This window comes from Peromyscus leucopus, chromosome 6 (assembly GCF_004664715.2).
Source record: "Peromyscus leucopus breed LL Stock chromosome 6, UCI_PerLeu_2.1, whole genome shotgun sequence".
NCBI lineage: Eukaryota > Metazoa > Chordata > Mammalia > Rodentia > Cricetidae > Peromyscus > Peromyscus leucopus.
The window spans coordinates 54,264,239-54,282,860 of NC_051068.1; positions in this window are offsets into that span (position 1 = coordinate 54,264,239).

Sequence of the window (18,622 nt, forward strand, 5' to 3'; positions counted from 1 at the left end):
ACAACCACTTTGGAAATCAATATGGCGCTTTCTTAGAAAATTGGGAATCAATCTCCCCCAAGATCCAGCTATACCACTTTTGGGCATATACCCAAGAAATGCTCAATCATACCACAAGAGCACTTGCTCAGCTATGTTCATATCAGCATTGTTTGTAATAGCCAAAACCTGGAAACAACCTAGATGCCCTTCAACTGAAGAATGGATAAAGAAATTGTGGCACATATACACAATGGAATACTACTCAGCAGAGAAAAACAATGACATCATACGGTTTGCAGACAAATGGATGGATCTAGAAAAAATCATCCTGAGTGAGGTGACCCAGACTCAGAAAGACAAATATGGTATGTACCCACTCATAGGAAGATACTAGATGTGGAACAAGGATGACTGAACTGCTACTCACATCACCAGTGAGGCTACCTGGAAAACGGGACCCCAAAAAGACATGGAGAAATGGATGAGATCTACATGAACAGCCTGGTCATGAGTGGGAACAATGAAGAGCGACGGTCGAGGGAAAGAGAGTGGGAGATCCTAGCTGGATCAAGAAAAGAGAGGGAGAACAACGAATAGGAGACCATGGTAAATGAAGACCACATGAGAAGGGGAGGAAGCAGAGAGCTAGGGAGGCCCACGGAGATCCACAAAGATACCGCCAGAAAAGACTGCTGGCAATGGACGAGAGACGGCAGGAACTGACCTACCCCGGTGATGGGATGGCCAGACACCCTGTTAGTTGTGCCATAAACCCCATCCAAGGAAGGTCTGAGGATTCTGGATGCAGACATCCATGGCTGGGCCCCTGGTGGAGCACTGGGAGTCTAATTAGTGAGAAAGAAGAGGGTTTATATGAACGAGAATTGTTGAAGCCAGGGTTGGATAAAGCACAGGGACAAATAGCCAAACGAATGGAAGCACAGGATCTATGAACCAAAGGCTGAGGGGCCCCCAACTGCATCAGGCCCCCTGAACGGGTGAGACAGTCATTTGGCTTGATCTGTTTGGGAGGCAGCCGTGTGTTGGTGCCGGGTCCTGGGCTTGTTGCATGAGTTGGCTGTTTGAATCCTGGGACATATGCAGGGACACTTGGCTCGGTCTGGGAGGGGGGGACTGGTCCTGGCTGGACTGAGTCTACCAGGTCGATCCCGGTCCTCAGGGGAGACCTTGATCTGGAGGAGGTGGGAATGGGGGGTGGGATGGGGGAGGGGGAGGGGGGCGAGAGTGGGAGAACAGGGGAATCTGTGGCTATTATGTTGAACTAAATGATGTTGTAAAATAAATTTACTTAAAATGAAAAAAAAAAGAAGGGAAAAAAAATCAGGAAATTTTTGATTTGATTTATGTCTTGAGATAAGTATCTTTAAATTCACTATTTTCCTTTTAGAATGTTATTCTCCTGAGTGCTGAAAATGAATGCTGCCTATAAAATCAACATGTTTTTGCTTATTTACAACTAGCAAAATATTAGCAATTTTAAAATAGTAGTAGTTGTAAAAGCATTTATATTTGTAAGTGAAACATTTAAAATATAATATTATCTTGAGACAAAATGTATGAAGATGAATACAATTTTACTTTTTTTTTAGAAAAAATACATAAAATGAGATAACTTTTTAAAGAATAGAAGTTTCATTGTGCATAATTCTGTGATTTGGAAATGTGGTACATGAATCAGCTGTAAAACAGGAGACTTCATACTGCAAAATTCAGTGGAAAACATTCTATGCTGAGGCACAATGCTCTTTCTCTCTCTCTCTCATCTCTCTCTCTCTTTTTCTCCCTCTCTCTCCTTTTCCTCTCTCTCTTTCTGCTTCTCTTTCACCAGTTTCTGGAGATTGAGTGCAAGACCTTCATATTTTAAGCAAACTCTTACAATCTCTTTACATTTGCAGTGCATTCTGTATAGATCAGTTTTAAATTTTTACTAGATGAGTCTCAATAAGTTGTGCATATTGTCCTTGAATTCACTCTGTAGCCCAGGCAGGCCTTAAAATTGTAATTTTCCCCCAACCGCAAAGTGGGTGAAAATACAGACTTATGCAGCCCGGCTCTGCCTGCCACCTCATTTGTTAAATCCCTAGTCTCTTTACTGGCATGTTGTGGTGACACCCTCTACTTTGAATTACTGCCAAAAGGTCCCACCATTAAATACCATAAACACATGACTAAAATCTCTTAATCCTTAGATATAGAAGACAGTCAAACCATAGTAAATACTTAAAAGGAAAAAAACTACACAATTACTTAAAATATTAAATGATTTCAGAGATTGGTGCTATTTACTTGATATTATGAATGCATTTTCTAAATTCTTTTGAGAATAATTTATTTTGGGTTGTATTTTATGATATAGATATATTCTGTCTTACTAATAAAGCTATTGTTATTGTGGTAAGGAGCATCCCCTGATTGACTGATGTGTTTGAACACTTGCTCAAAAGTGAAATGTTATTCAATACTCACATTTTAGGGTAAAACATCATAATAGCAAGTGTGCTGCTTAATTCTATGTAAACTTGACTCAGGTTAGAGTTACTGGGAGCAGAGGGGGCCTTAGTTATAAGATATGCCCGTAGGGGGCATTTCCTTAGTGATGAATGGGTGTCTGCCAACCCATTGTGGGTGGTGCCAACCCTGGCCTGTTGGTTCAAGGTTCTCTAAGAAAACAGGCTGAGAAAACCATGATCAGCAAGCCAGTAAGCATCACTCACTCCAGCACGGCCTCTGCTTTGGCACCAGCTTCCAGGTTTCTGCCCTGCTCAAGTTTCTGCCTTCACTACTTTTGATGATGAACCCAGGTTGCTTGTGGTCATGGAATTCCATCACATCAATAGTAACCCTAACCACAGCAGCAAGCATTGTCCTGAATATCAAAAAAGAAGTGTTACTGAAAAGAGAGAAAGGGATACTCCCATAAAAGCGATTGGGATATGTTTTCTGAATGCTCATGAAATTCAAAAGTGAACAATTTTAACAGCAATCATTTATAATCTTATGAGAGGCAACATACATTTATACCAAGAATTTAAATGCAATATATGCAGTCTAGTTCCATGTGTCATATGCTAAGTATTATTTTGGGCTTCTTTAACTTCATTGATACAGACATGTTTCTGTTGGTATTGCCAGCTGATCTGTATTCCCAAGTGTTTTCTTAGGTTACAGAATCACAAAGTGTTAATATTCCTCCTCCCAATTAATACATCACTTCTAATTAAACTCTAACAGACTATTTTATGGTGAAACTCTTGATATCAACTTTAATAACATTTATGTTAGATAATATATTGAACTTAAATACTTTAGGTATTATGAGTTACAAAGGGAGCAGCTTATTACTAACTAAATTTTGGCTCAGTATTGCATATAATCTGTAATTATATCATAGACCACATTGAATATTTCTCCTCATGGGTTTTCACAAAGACACAAGCATAGAGGTCTATGTATTGCAGCGTTTCACTAAGCAAACTGCACATTTTCTCAGACTTATACTCACTCCTGGGACACAGCTTTGGTTATATAAATAAGGCTAGCACACTTCACAGTTATCCTTGATACAAGGTGACACCAGTAAGAAGCTTTCAATCTTTAAAAACCTGAAGATTAAAAGACAAGGATTTCTGAATCCCTACAAATTTTATTCTGTAATTTATTTTTCATTTTTATTTCTTACTTTGTCATTTACCCTTTCTTAATCTCATGAAAAAATAAAATAAAAGATCATAGTTAATATTATCTTTCACACCTTTATCTTCCTCCAGGATCTCCAGTATCACCTCTCCATCCTCTCCCAAAATTAGGGCTTCTTTTTTTAGTTATTGTTTTTTAAATTATTGTTGTTATAAACACATAGAGAGAGATGGATAGATGATAGGTAGAGAGATATACATAGATAGATGATAGACAAATTGATAGATGGTTGATAAAGATTAAAAATAAAACAGCCTTCTCAGGACATTTCATGTTTATAGTCATTTAAGTCTGATCATTTGGTGTTTATGAAACTGTTTGAGGGGCTCTCAAAGGGACATATAATTCTTCCTATTTCAGGAATCATTAATTGGAGGGTGGAGTCTTGTGATAATTTCCTCATTTCCATTGGTATGAGGGTTATCTGACATATGCTGTCATGTTCATTAGGACTCTGAGTCAATATTTATCACCTTTTAGAATGTGATGACATAGTATTATTTTATTCAGATCATTATGATTCTATCATTTCCTGGGTTACCTAGTAGCGTTTGCCACTTGGGGGTGTACATTGAAATTTTCATTTTTATTTAGAGAAATTAAGAATGATGGCCTCTCACTGCTGAGCAGCACTTGGCTCTCCAGTTCTCCATTTTAGTTCTTTATCTGTTCTCCATTTTAGTCCAGATCAACAAGCTGTTCTTTCTCCCTTCCCAAGACACATATTCATTCCACTGCTGCAGATAGGAACATAACAAGAGCTGTTCTTGGAAAGCCCTACTTCCTCTGGAACATACAACTCTTCAGACTTTTCCCACTTCTTGTGTCTAAAGAGATATATGAAAATGCAAAGCAGTTTAAATAGGTTAGTTAGCAAAGGTTTCTTTTCCCCATTTTATCTCCAAATATCACTTTCTAATTCTATTTGCTGCTTAGGAAACATTTCTCATTCCTGAATATAGATGGATATTTAGAGCCCATGAAACAAGGACTTAACATCAATTTCAGAGAAAATATGGAAGTTTACTACTGCAATGAAATCATAGAATCTGGAGGCATCTGTATTAGCCTACCTTAGAAAGTCTGTTTTAGCAAAACTAAAATGCTCATATGTTTCCACAATTTTAGGTTCATAGTTTTTAAGAGCCACAGCTAGACAAAAAAAAAAAAAAAAAAAAAAAAAAAAAAAAAAAAAAAAAAAAAAAAAAAAAAAAAAAAACCTACGTCTTTACACTCAGCACCTGTTTCCTTTTTGAAAACCCTTACTTGTGAAGGTTTTTCTGAGGCCATTACCTGTATTTAAACTTATGATGCTCATTTCTGAGTGTAGAAGTACATGTAATTGATATCAACCTATGCAATGACCTCCATGGACTTTAACTTATATAAACTTTGAAAAAAGCCTTTTAGGCCAACTGTGGGGTGCACTCCTGAGGAAGGAATATCATAAATTTAAGTACAATGCCACAAGTTATTAATTTTTTCAGTTATGCATTATATAATTGAGACTATATGAAATGTTTGGCAAAATTGTGGTATAAACATTTGTTTGACATGTTTACTTCAGAAATATTCTAGTTTTGGTTGTTTACTTACATGGTGCTTCATTTCCATTTAGTTTTTATGTGAAGTTAGGTCAGATTAAGGTTTATTTATCATATTTTCAAATCTAATTTACCCTGAAGCATTGATGAGTTTGCCTTGTTTTATGGTGAAAGATCTCTTACTTCACATATTAAGCTTATTTCTGTGCTTTACATATTTTTCTTTAGTTGACCTGCTAAGATTTTAACTAGAATGGTTGAATCTGTTTACTTCTTTCATTGCTACTTGTAGTTTTAATTTTGTGAGTGCCTGCTATGTGTAATATGATGTGTGTGATGTTGTATGTATGTATTTTGAATATACTTGTTAGTGTGGACGTGTGCATGTCATGTCCAGAAGCCTTTGTTTGTTGTCTTTCCTTGATAGGTCTCTGTATTATGTTTTTTAGATGAAATCTCCCAATGAGTCAGAGCTTATTCATTAGACTTCGGAGACTAGGCAGTGAGCTTCAGGGATATGTCCATCTTACTTCCTTAGAACCATCACTAGTGTTAGAGATGCACCAACACACCAGGCTTTTCCTTGGGTGCTGCAGAACTGAATGCTTCAGGGACAAGCACTTATGGGCTGGTCATCTCTGTAGTTTCAAAAATACGTTAGTAATGTTTAAAAATATAAACTCACCCACATGCCTCTCTATGGGAATTCTAGTTTCCTTAGCATATCTTGTTATATGGTTTCATTATCAGCAAGTTAAATCAGACTAGATTGTTCCATGCTTCCACATATATTGAAAACTTTTTTCCATGGATTTGATATAGGACACTTTAAGTAATCATCTTTGTTTTTCTGTTCTCATTCTCAGTGAACAGACTCCCTTGTTTTCTGATGTATATTGTCTCAAGAATTTTTTTTTAGGTAATTTTAGGTATTTTATCTATTTTGTGCCTGTTTTTATTAGGTTGGGAGACCTCTTCTAGAATTAGGATGACTCATAAAAACATTCATTAAAACACATGTTAATTCACAATTATTGTTCAATAATATGCCATTGCTTTATCATATATCTGAGCTTTGATATTTTAATCTATTAAACATTAAATTTCTAGCATTCCAAAAATGTACAAAAGTTTAAAATATTATAGATGAATAACACAATCTTAAAAAAATAACCAGAGCAATGTGCTCAGTTTACCACCTCTTTATAAGATTTTGTGGTATAGATTGTATATTTCAATTTATGAATTCAGGTCCAATCTCATAATTTTAGAGTTCAAAGAATGAAGAACAAACTTTGCTACATTCTGCTTTTCTAACTTAAGTTGCATATTCTTGGTATGAACATAAAAGATCAGTAAAGTGATTATTGTAGAATAAGAATTAAGACAAAAGTTCATATAGATTTACTCTAATTACACATATGTTTTTGTTATCTCTCATATAAGGGGGATCACTAGCCATTTGAATCTCTTTTTGCTTGTGAAAATGAACTGATCATTAAATTTTTGTCAAGACTATGCCAGTGATTTTCCTGCAGGCATTGACTGGCAATTACTTTGTTTGTGAAGTATATCTGGACTTGTTCTATAACCGTGAGATACTTTCCTGTATAAGGATATAGACTTGTTGTTTAAATGAGAGCTGGTCCTCATTTAATGTTTCTTCAGAGAAGGTTTATATTTTTGTTCATTTTGTTATTGCTGCCGTTTTCCTGCTCCATTACATTTCTTTTTCAGGTTCTTACTGCCTACAAAGGACTTGTTATTTAATTTTGATCTGGAAGAACTGAACCCAGTATATTACTTCTCCAAGGAGATATTTGAAATTTTTTCATTGGGTTTAAAAGATTGATCTCTTGTGAAAGCTATTTCACATATCAGTTTGAAGAAAGTTATTCTGGAATTAAAATTACTTCCCAGAGGCCAATAAAATTTCCTCTTGTAGATGAGGATTTACTTTATTCACATGAACTGAATAACTCTGTCTTATCAGAAATGTAGAAATCAGGTGTCATATCAATTATATTATCACATGAACACATTTGATGCTTTCTTGAATATTAATTTGGGACTCTCTAATTCAATAAATATCTAAAAACTTAGAGAATTTTGAATTGATTTAAAATAACATTTGAAAATGCAGAAATATTAATATGCTAAAAATTAGTTGGTAACCAGAAGAACTGGACTCTGTAGACAGTAGCCTGTGGCAAGAGATGAACAGATGCTCTAGGGTATAATAAGTCTGTAGGACATGATTTGAATCCTTACAACAACATCTTTAGATAAAATAAACACCACTGAATCTTTTCAGATTTCATAGAGAGCTGAGTCTGCAGGGGGAATTTTCACCCAAGTGAGATGTACACTTCATTTTGCAAGATGTAAGTGCAAGTGAAATGCCAGAAATAGAAGGGGAAAGGAACAATATTTGAGGTATGTAAATAAAACCATAGCCTGAAGAAGCTGTGAGAATACCAAGCAGAATATACACTGAACTTTAAGAAAGCTAAACAAACAAAAGTAAAAAGAAGAAATACGCCAGGCATAGTAACTTCTGTAATGATATAAGGTCTAAATGCCCTTTCTCCTACCACATGTTGGAACACTTGTTCACCATTTGCTGTTGCTGTTTTTGGAAGGTTGTGGGTTTTCATGGTGTAAAGTCTACCTGGTAGCCAGAGACCACTAGGAAAATACTGTCAAGCCTATAATTTTCTGCATCCTGCTCTAGTTGTAATGTGAGGACCTTGGCCACCTGGTCAGTGAGCTGTTCAACCACACATTCACTATCACAATGGATTGAAATGGCACAGCTATAAAGAAAATATATTACAGGTCTTCCTCTTTTTTTTAATTAAGAAAAAAATTCATTTTACAAACCAATGATCCCCCTCTTCTCTCCTCCTGCCCCTCCAACCTCCCCCTGTCAAACCCCCTTCCATTCCCTCCTATAAGAAGGTAAGGCCTCCCATGGGGAGGTACATTTAAAAGAGGCAGGTCCAAGCCCCTTCAAGGCTGTGCTAGATGTGCCATCATAGAAGGGGGCTCTAAAAGGCCTGCTCATGCACCAGGGATGGATTCTGATCCTACTGCTAAGGGGTCCCCTAAGCAGAGCAAGCTACACAAGAGTCTCGCTATGCAGAGGGCCTAGCTCAGTCTCATGCAGGCTCCACAGCTGTTGATCTAAATTTCATGAGTTCCCACTAGTTTGGTTTGGCTATAACATGTCTCCTAAATACAGAAAAAAACAAAGAAGGAACAAAGCCAAATGAAAATGATGTAACAGTTTAAATACAAAGCAGAAAAAAAAAATTAGAATTACAATATCCTCATCTGAAGCCATCTAAGAAAAATAAAAATAAGTAGAAATATTTAAAGTATTCTCAGTGCAACTTGATGTACTGTGGCTGGTTGATATCTATGGGAGGCCAGTCCTTTTCCAAAGAGAAAAGGAGAAGGACTGGATGGGGGAAGAGAGAGAAGGGATGTGAGGGGTGTCCTGGGAGGAGAAGAGGGAGAGAAACTGTGTTAAGATACAAAAACAAACAAACAAATAAATAAATAAGCACCATAGAATTTTTTTAACCTAGCAAAATTATTGTACACAGATAAGAAGGAATCACCTCTCAGGAAACAAGGACAGAATTACTGTTTAACAAATCTGTTCCACAGGAAATGTTAATAGAAATTATTCAAGCAGACATAAAGTGATGTAAGTGAGAAACTGTAATTAAAAAGTACATCAGAGAATTTACACTACAGAGTAAGGTAAAATCACTTACTTTTTCTTACGATATCAAAAAGAAAACGCTTTTTTTAAAATAGCAGAGGTTCCAGCATACTGAGTGATTATAGATTATATTCACATAAAACAGAAGCAGCAGGGTTACAAGTACTGGAGGAACAACTGTGCTATTCTGGTGAAAACATATAGAGCACGTGGTATAACACTATTTCACAGTAGATTTATGCCTGTTACTTTAGTAGGCATTAAATTAGTTACCTGTTTTGTTGCTGCAACAAAATACTTCACAAGAGCAATTTAAGGGAGAAAAGGCTTGCTTTGGTTCACAGTCTGTCATGATGAGGAAGTCATGACCTCAAGATCTTGAAGGAAACTGTCACATTGCATTTGCAGTCAGGTAGCAGTGATGAGTGCTTTTCCCTCACCTCTTTCATGACTTCTAGCTCCCGAGTCCACAGAATGGTAATGTCCACATTTAGGGTGGGCCTTCTTAATAAATAGAAACATCATGCACTATACTGTTACTGTAAGAAATGTGTCAGGAGAGCACTATTTCAATCATTGAGGTTCTTACTAGAATTTAAGCTCCAAAACTCTGTTGGGGTCATATAAGGGCAGTGATTCAGTCTGTTAAATTAGATACCTCAACATTTACAGTCTGATGCTGAAAACCTGGAAGTTACCGGGTGGGTCTCTGCTACTGAGTCTGTACTGCCAAGTCAGAGAAGCTGGGTCTGGTGTAAGTAGAGGACAGTGAAAGTGGCAGGAAGGGATGGGTGTACTTGCTCAGGAAGTAATGAAGCAGGTAGAAACTGGCTTCAACTTGCATGCCTTTACATCCGGGATACTAGTTGAAAGGTACTGCACACTTTCAGAGTAGGTCTTTATCCTCTCAAGTAAGCCTCCTGGAAGCACTCACAGATATGCCCAAGGATGTATTTCCTATATAATCATAATTTCAGTCAAGTTCACAATGAAAGTTGATCATCACAGTTATACGTTATTTCAAATTTTAAGGTATACCAAAGAATTTCAAAGCACAATAGATGTGTTGAGAGGATACAAGAAGAATGATAAATTGAGTAACTCCAGTCTGAGAAGTTAGAAGAAATAACATGATTAAAAAAAAGAGAGAATTAGCCGGGCGGTGGTGGCACACGCCTTTAATCCCAGCACTCGGGAGGCAGAGGCAGGTGGATTTCTGTGAGTTTGAGGTCAGCCTGGGCTACAGAGTGAGTTCCAGGACAGGCTCCAAAGCTACACAGAGAAAACATGTCTCAAAAAACCAGAGAGAGAGAGAGAGAGAGAGACAAAGAGAGAGAGAGAGAGAGAGAGAGAAAGAGAAAGAGAGAGAAAATTCAAATAACAGGGCAAGAGATAGTATTTCTGTTGCATAATATTCATTTTAAAATTAATCATCTATCTGCAATTAATTATGTAGTTTGTGAAAGAAGCTTACATAATAGGTATAATCTTACATGTGCTAGAAAATGATGGAGAAATATATGTCACCTTTCCTTTAGAGACAATAACAGGAGTAGCTACAATAATTTCATCTTCGAGTTTAGATGGTGAAAGACGGTTAATGACCAGGAGACATCAAAGAGTAAAGAGGTGAATATTCCCAAAAGACATTGCAACCTCACACATTTATGTAGTGAAATGCCTTCAAAATATAAGACCAGGATGAGAGAAATAGACAGAAAAGTATTATTTTAGCTGAAAAGTACAATGTGTGGTTAGGTCATGGAAAGAAAATTATTACATGAATGTGAGATCAGAACAACTGTAGCAATCTGCACTGTCCAGTTGTCACTTATTTTAAAAATCAATGTAATTATTGTTGTACTTAAATGACATTTAGCCAGCACAACATGGGAGAAAAGACAAAACAGCAGTTAAGAATGACAGGAGTCACTTATTCCTGTCTTACAACGGCTCAAAAATTGTAATGCAGGAACACTGTTGACGACTTCAGGCCTACAAATTTTACTTAAATGAAACAACTTTATAATTTCTGTGCTGACATACTGGACCCTCCAGTAACCACGGAAAACATAACCTAAAAGCATCGATGAGTTCTAAGAGCTTACAGCTTTTTGCTTGTTTCATTGCATTAAGTGATTACAGCCAGGCATTATTGTGATTTTTTTATTTGCTATACTGATGCTTTAATTGAATCCTTTAACTTTTGACAGCTCAGTTCTGTCTTCTGCTCAAGTTAGTTCTTGTTAATACTGCATTGATTACACAACTTCAGTGAGCAATTAATGAATGTCAAATAAGTACATTCATCCATACTGGGTTGGTGGTAAGTTCATAAAATATTTATGAAAAAAAACCCACAATTTTCACAGTTTTCCAAGAAATCAAGGCAAAAAAAACCCACTTCTTAATTAATGATATAATGCCAACATTAACTCACATGAAAACCATACACAGATATTATAAGAGAAAGTATAATCAATATATTCCCTGATTTACTCATAAAGTCTTATTAAAATAATACCTACTGAATTAATATACAATATTAATGAATAAATGAATAATGGTTCTGTTTACAGTTAGGAATTCAAGGTAAGTTCAGTATATAAAAATCAATAATTGAGTTCAGCACATGAACAAGCAGAACACCAAAAAAATCATGTTCACTAAAAAAAGTTATTTAAAAAAAAATACATCCATTTCTGCCTGCCCCCACTACCACAGAACCAACCAGATTCTCTTATATGTCTTTCTTTCCTCGACCCATACCATTCTTTCACCTGCCAACACTCAAGACAGTCTCTTTCTGGAAAAGTAATGGCCATGGTAGTCAGGCATTAGGTATGTGATCTCTACTCTCCTTTCATTCCCTTCCAATTCCTCAGTCTTATTCCCAGCCCTGTAGCAGACATCTGCAGGGGTCTGTCTTCAGTGTCTTTCTACATTCCCAGTGGAATCCACAGATCTTCATGGCAGACTCAACTTCCCTTCTTCCTGTGGACCCTCTCAATCAACCCAAACCCTCTCCTCCTAGCCTATCCTGATTCTTGCTTGTCGATTCCCAGTATCTAGAAATAAGTGCTACTCAAGATCCCCAGTGGTCACAACTATTAGAAAATCAGAATTCCCTACCTAGCAACTAACACCCACATACTCCAAAGATTCAGAAAGGACACCAAAAAACAAAGATTTGAAACTCACCCAACAAAGACAAGACTAGATATCAACACCTACAATCATAATTATTTGAAATCAGATGATTAGGTGCCAGTTTTTAAAATAACTAAATAACAGCCATAACAATGTGCCTCTACTAGAATCTAGTAACCCTACTGCAGTAGGCCTGGAGAAATGCAATATAGCTGAAAGACAAGACAAGGACTTAAAAATAACTATCATGTTTATGCTTAAGTACATTAAACATGGTATACATAAATCCATTAATGAAATCCATGAGACAAATTAACAGTAGAATAAAATAAAAAATAGTTAACACATGAAAGAGGAAATATAAACAACAAAGAAAGGCCAACAGTGGAAAATATGGAAATGAAAAAACTTTAAGAATTTCATCAGGACATCAGAGGAAACCTCACCAATAGAATACAAGAAATGGAAGAAGGAATCTCAGACATTGAATACAAGGAAGAATAAATGGATAGCATAGTTAAAGAAAATGTTAAATCTACATAAACTCCTGACACAAAGCATCTAGGAAAACTATGAAAACATCAAATCTTTGAATAATAAGAACAGAGGAAGGAGAAGAAACCCAGGCCAAAGGCACAGAAAATATTTTCAACAAAATCATAGAAGAAAATTTCCCTACAGGTAGTGTCTATCAAGATACAAGAAGAATAGAGAAGACCAAACTAGACCATAAAATAAAATCTCCATAGCATATGATAATCAAAACACTAAACCAATAAATGTATAGAACAAAGAAAGAGTATTAAAGGATGCAAGGGGAAAAGATCAGGTAATCTACAAAGGGTGAACTTATATGTTAGAGTACCACTCAACTTCTCAATGGGGACTCTAAAAGCCAGTAGTGCCTAGATGGTTGTTTTGCAAACTCTGTAATATCACAAGATCACAGATTCCATTCCCAGACTATTATACCCCCCAAAATTTCAATATCAGGACATGCAGAAAGACTTTCCACAATGAAACCAAATTTGTGAAGTATCTATCATTCCAGCTTAACAGAAGCTGTTAGAAGAATATCTTCAACCAGAAAATTTTGAACACACACACACACACACACACACACACACACACACACAAACACAGACACACACAAGCACCAGGAGTAAATAATTGTAGACTAGCAAATCAAAAGAGTGAGAAAAAACCCCATACAAACATAACAGAATAAAGATAATTAACAAACACTGCTCATTGATAACTCTCATTATCAATGGTATCAAATCCACAACAAAATACAAAGAGTAACAGATTAGATATGAAAACAAGATCCAGCTTTCTGCTGCAACAAACAAACTCACCTTAACAATAAGGATAAATATAACCTTAAGGTAAAAGGATAAAAAAGATATCCCAAACAAATAGTTCAAACAAGGAAGCCAGTGGAGCAATATTAATATTTGGTAAAAATACATCAAACCAAACCTAATCAAAAGAGATATGGAAGGAAACTATATACTCACAAATTTAAAAAATCCACAGAGAGAATATTGTCATGGTAAAATAGAATTGTAGATATCTATGTGCCAAATAAAAGGACATCATGTTCATAAAAGAAGCACTATTACAGTCACAATCTCATATTGATTCCAACCGAGTAACAGTGGGTAACTTTAATATACCTGTCTCACCAGTAGACATAAAAACTAAACAGAAAAAGTACTGGAGTTAAGTGAAATTTTAAACTAAATAGATCTAACAGATATTTACAGAACATTTTACCCAAACGCAAAATAATATACCTTTTTCTTAGCTCTTCATGGAACTTTATCCAAAATGGGCAGGTCTCAAAAGATTAAAAAATGGAAAAACACCCTGTTTTTTACTATCTAAGAACCATGGATTAAAGCAGGATATAAGAAACAACAGAAACCTTATAAACTCTGGAAACTAAACAACTCACTACTGGATGAATAAAATATTTCAACAGAAATTAAGAAGGAAATTTAAAAAAATTATAACTGTATTAAAATGGAAACACAACATACCAAATTTATGGGACACAATAAATGTGGTTATTATTTATTTATTTATTTTGTTTTTTAATTTTATAATTTAATTTAATTTTACATATCAGCCACTATTCCCTTGTCCTCCCCCTCCCTCTCCACCTTCCCTCCAGCCCACCCCCCATTCCCATCTCCTCCAGGGCAAAGACTCCCCTGGGGATTGAGTTCAAACTGGTAGATTCAGTCCAGGCAGGTCCAGTCCCCTCCTCCCAGGCTGAGCAAAGTGTCCCTGTATAAGCCCCAGGTTCCAAACAGCCAGCTCATGCACTAAGGACAGGTCCTGGTCCCACTGCCTGGATGCCTCCCAAACAGATAAAGCTAATCAACTGTCTCACTTATCCAGAGGGCCTGATCCAGTTGGGGGCTCCTCAGCCATTGGTTCATAGTTTATGTGTTTCCATTCGTTTGGCTATTTGTCCCTGTACCTTTTTCCAATCTTGGTCTTAACAATTCTCGCTCATACAAACCCTCCTGTTTCTCGCCAATTGGACTCCCGAGGGAGAACAAGGAACAAGAGACCATGATAAATGAAGACCACATGAGAATAGGAAGAAGCAAAGTGCTAGAGAGGTCCACAGAAATCCACAGTGATACCTCCACAATAGACTACAGGCAATGGTCAAGAGAAAGCCCGAACTGACCTACTCTGGTGATAGGATGGCCAAATACCCTAATTGTCGCGCTAGAAACCTCATCCAATGACTGAGGAAACCGGATGCAGAGTTCAAGAAATGTGCTTCTAAGATGCAATTTTATAGTACTGTTACTATATATATACATATGAGTGTCTCATATTATTAACATAACAGCACACCTGAAAGCTATAAATAAAAAGAAGAAACACCACTCCAAAGATGTAGATGGCAAGAAATAATCACACTCAGGGCTAAAATCAATAACATAGAAACAACAATAAAAAGAACCAATACAAAGAATCAATGAAACAACAAGTTGCTTCTTTGATAAAATCATGAAGATTGACAAACCAGTACCAAATTCACTAAAAGGTAGAGTGAGATCTAAATTAACAAAATTAGAGACCAAAGGGGGATATTACAACAAACACTGAGAAAATGCAGAGAATCATAAGGATAAATTTTAAACCCTGCACTTCATCAAGTTGGAAAACATAAAACAGAGTACATACTATGATTGTTCTTCTGAATCTTGGTTACCTCACTCAGGATGATTATTTTCTAGTTCCATCCATTTGCTTGCAAATTTCATGCTGTCATTGTTTTTTACTGATGAGTAGTACTCCATTGTGTATATGTGCCACATTTTCTTTATCCATTCTTCAGTTTAGGGGCATCTCAGCATTATTTGTAATAGCAAGAACCTGGACACCTGTTTTATAATGAAAGAAATCAAGAAAGGATGTGAATTGGCTAGGTGGGGAAGATCTGGGAAGAGTTTGGGGAGGGAAAACTATAATAAATATATTATATAAGAAAAGTATGTTTTCAATAAAAAAGAGTTAAAATTTGAAAAAAATATGCATCTCAATATATATGGATAGAAGTCTTCTTTGCATTGATAGCGAATTTTTAACCAAAACCTATTGGTAACATCAGATCGGTAATTGCATGAAAGTGTTCCTATCATATCTGGGAAGATGACAAGAACATTGTTTCTCATCACTCTGTTCAAACATGCTATTAGTGTGATAATTTTTAAGAAATGAGTAAAATATACACAGTTTATAGAGGAAGAAATGGAGAAAAATAATTTTTTTTTTTTTTTTTTTTGGTTTTTCGAGACAGGGTTTCTCTGTGTAGCTTTGCGCCTTTCCTAGAACTCGCTTTGGAGACCAGGCTGGCCTCGAACTCACAGAGATCCACCTGGCTCTGCCTCCCAAGTGCTGGGATTAAAGGCGTGCACCACCACCGCCCGGCAATAAATTTTATATATCATGTCTTTGTAGAAAAATTCAAAATGCTTAATATTTTTATAAATAAACGTGTATAATAAGTTTTTTAGACACAAGATCAATTTACAGAAATCTATTGTCTTGTTACCAGCCAAAGGTAAGTAGAATCAAAGATCACAATAAAGTATTATTAGTAACCATTTTTATATAAAACAGAAATAATTCATATGATAATATGTGTGTACTGTGGAAATGTTCAAAGTCAAGTAACATTACAGCAAGAAAAATTTTGTAGAACCCCACCATCACCCTGACACTGCTGAAAACATCGGACATTGCGAATGTCACCTTGTGGAATTTCTTAATATAAGATTCCATTGCTGAAGTTTTAACATACTTGAGTCATAGAGCATGGAAAAATCTAGCAGCTGGAAGCTTCATCCATACTGTTCATGTTATTGCAAGGTGTTATGCACTCTATTGCAGGAGAAAAGAAGTCTGCAATCTCACATAGCTACTAATCCCATGCATTAGAATATGGTTTGGCTGATGAGATATGCCTACTGATTCAATAATGGTACCAATATTATGGAAATTTTTTTTACTGGATTTAAGTTCAACTCCACAAGCTTTATCCCATCCTTGACACTGGTGATGAAGGCAAAAACCTGTTGCTAGATAGGTCATTGTCCCTAGGGGAAATCTACTACTATTATTTTGCTAAATGACTATAATAATAAAATGACTCTTAATGACTTAATAACATACCCATGGATCAGTGCCCTACTCAACCCTCAACAGAAGAGCAAATTGTTACAGATGTGTGGAACACAGTCACTTTCTTATAAATTTAAATGTTTTATGTGATGCTGCAATTTCACTCATTTGCAATCATCTAACAATCTGGCTTTTGGAATTTTTTTCTCTTCCACATAGATCACTGAGACTTGAGAAGAGGGATTTGATATAGATATCCCACTTAGGCTGAGCATGCCAAAGCCTCTTGTTTGCCTCCCACAAGTGGGCAAGTGGTTGGTTTCTTTAATTACAATCTATTGCAATCAGAAGCATCTCTGCTGAGGGTTGAATAGGTTTTTTCTAAGGCCAATGACCTATCTAGCAAGTCTGATTTTACTAACTAGATTCTGCTCTGAAAAAAAAATGATTTTTTATATTCTTTGAAAAATTCTAATGTATTTTGATTATATTCATCTCCTTCCTCCAACTCCTCACAGATCCTCCTCTGTCTTCATACCACTCAACTTCATATTCTCTCCAAACCTCTATATTTCTTTCCCTCTCTCTATCCTTTCACATTTAGTTTATAACAATTATCAGACATTACCTCATGTGGGTAATTCTCCATCTCCTAGAAATAGTTAGTTTTGATTAGATCTTTGGTGAGAGGTAGGACTTCATACTAACTTCTCCTCTTCCATGCTGGGATTTTGTCTGGCTTATGCTACTGTAGGTCTTATGAATGCTGTTATAATCTGTGAGGTTACCTGTGCATCTCTCCTATAGTGTATGAAAAACACAGTTTCCTGAATCTTTCTAGGTAGACAAGGCCTTCCTAGGATTCACGGGGATGTTCGTGTTTCTGCATCCTGAGTATTGGGATTAAATGTATACCTCACCCAGACAGAAGAAAATTTTTAAACAGCATTTTAAGTAAATAAAGAACGCAATTAAAATGAACAAATAGACCACTCAACTAATAGCATAATCAGATGCAACGGGAAATATAGCTGGGGAAATGCAAATAGGTGCAAATGTATGGAGTATAGGCACTCCTGTATAAATGTAGCCTTTTAATGTGATGCTCCAGTTTCACTCTAGTTAATTTATGTCACATTAAAATCTGCACATGGTTGTTTAAAACAGCTCTGTACATATCAACAAAAACTGGAAGGAAGCAAGATGGTTTTCACTAAGTGAGCAGATGATAAAAACAGAGCAACAGTGCCCCAGAATCCAAGGAATTTCTATCAACTGGTGCAAAGCCACAGATGAGTACATATGCACATTTGTTCTCTAAGAACTTACATTCTGTATGGTTCCATTCATATGATATTTGGTAAAAAAAAAAAAATGATAGAGACACAAACAGATCATTGGTTGAACAAGAACAGGAGAAAAACAGAAATCTTAACATACAGTTTTCATTTTAGAAGAGCTTTAGGCTTGTAGAGAAAATGTGAAGAGAATATGATGACCTCTCATAGACTCCACAGTCAATTTTCCCTACAATGAATTTCTCACTTCATTTTTGTGTGTGTGTATGTGAAATTTGTTAGGATTCATAAAATTCTTTTGATTTGATTTAAAATACTCGTAGTTTTGGCTGGATACAAACAATGGTGCATGCCTGTATCTCTGTGTATTGGTGGGTAGTACATATATTGCTATGTTTAATGTGAACATCTCTATAGACAACTATATCCTCCTTTAATAAAGTTTATCTGAATTCATAATGATTTCTCCAGCTATATTCTTCACACATGTGTCATCTGAGCACCTCTCTTGCTGTCTCTAAAGTCTCAGTGTAAAACTTGAGCTT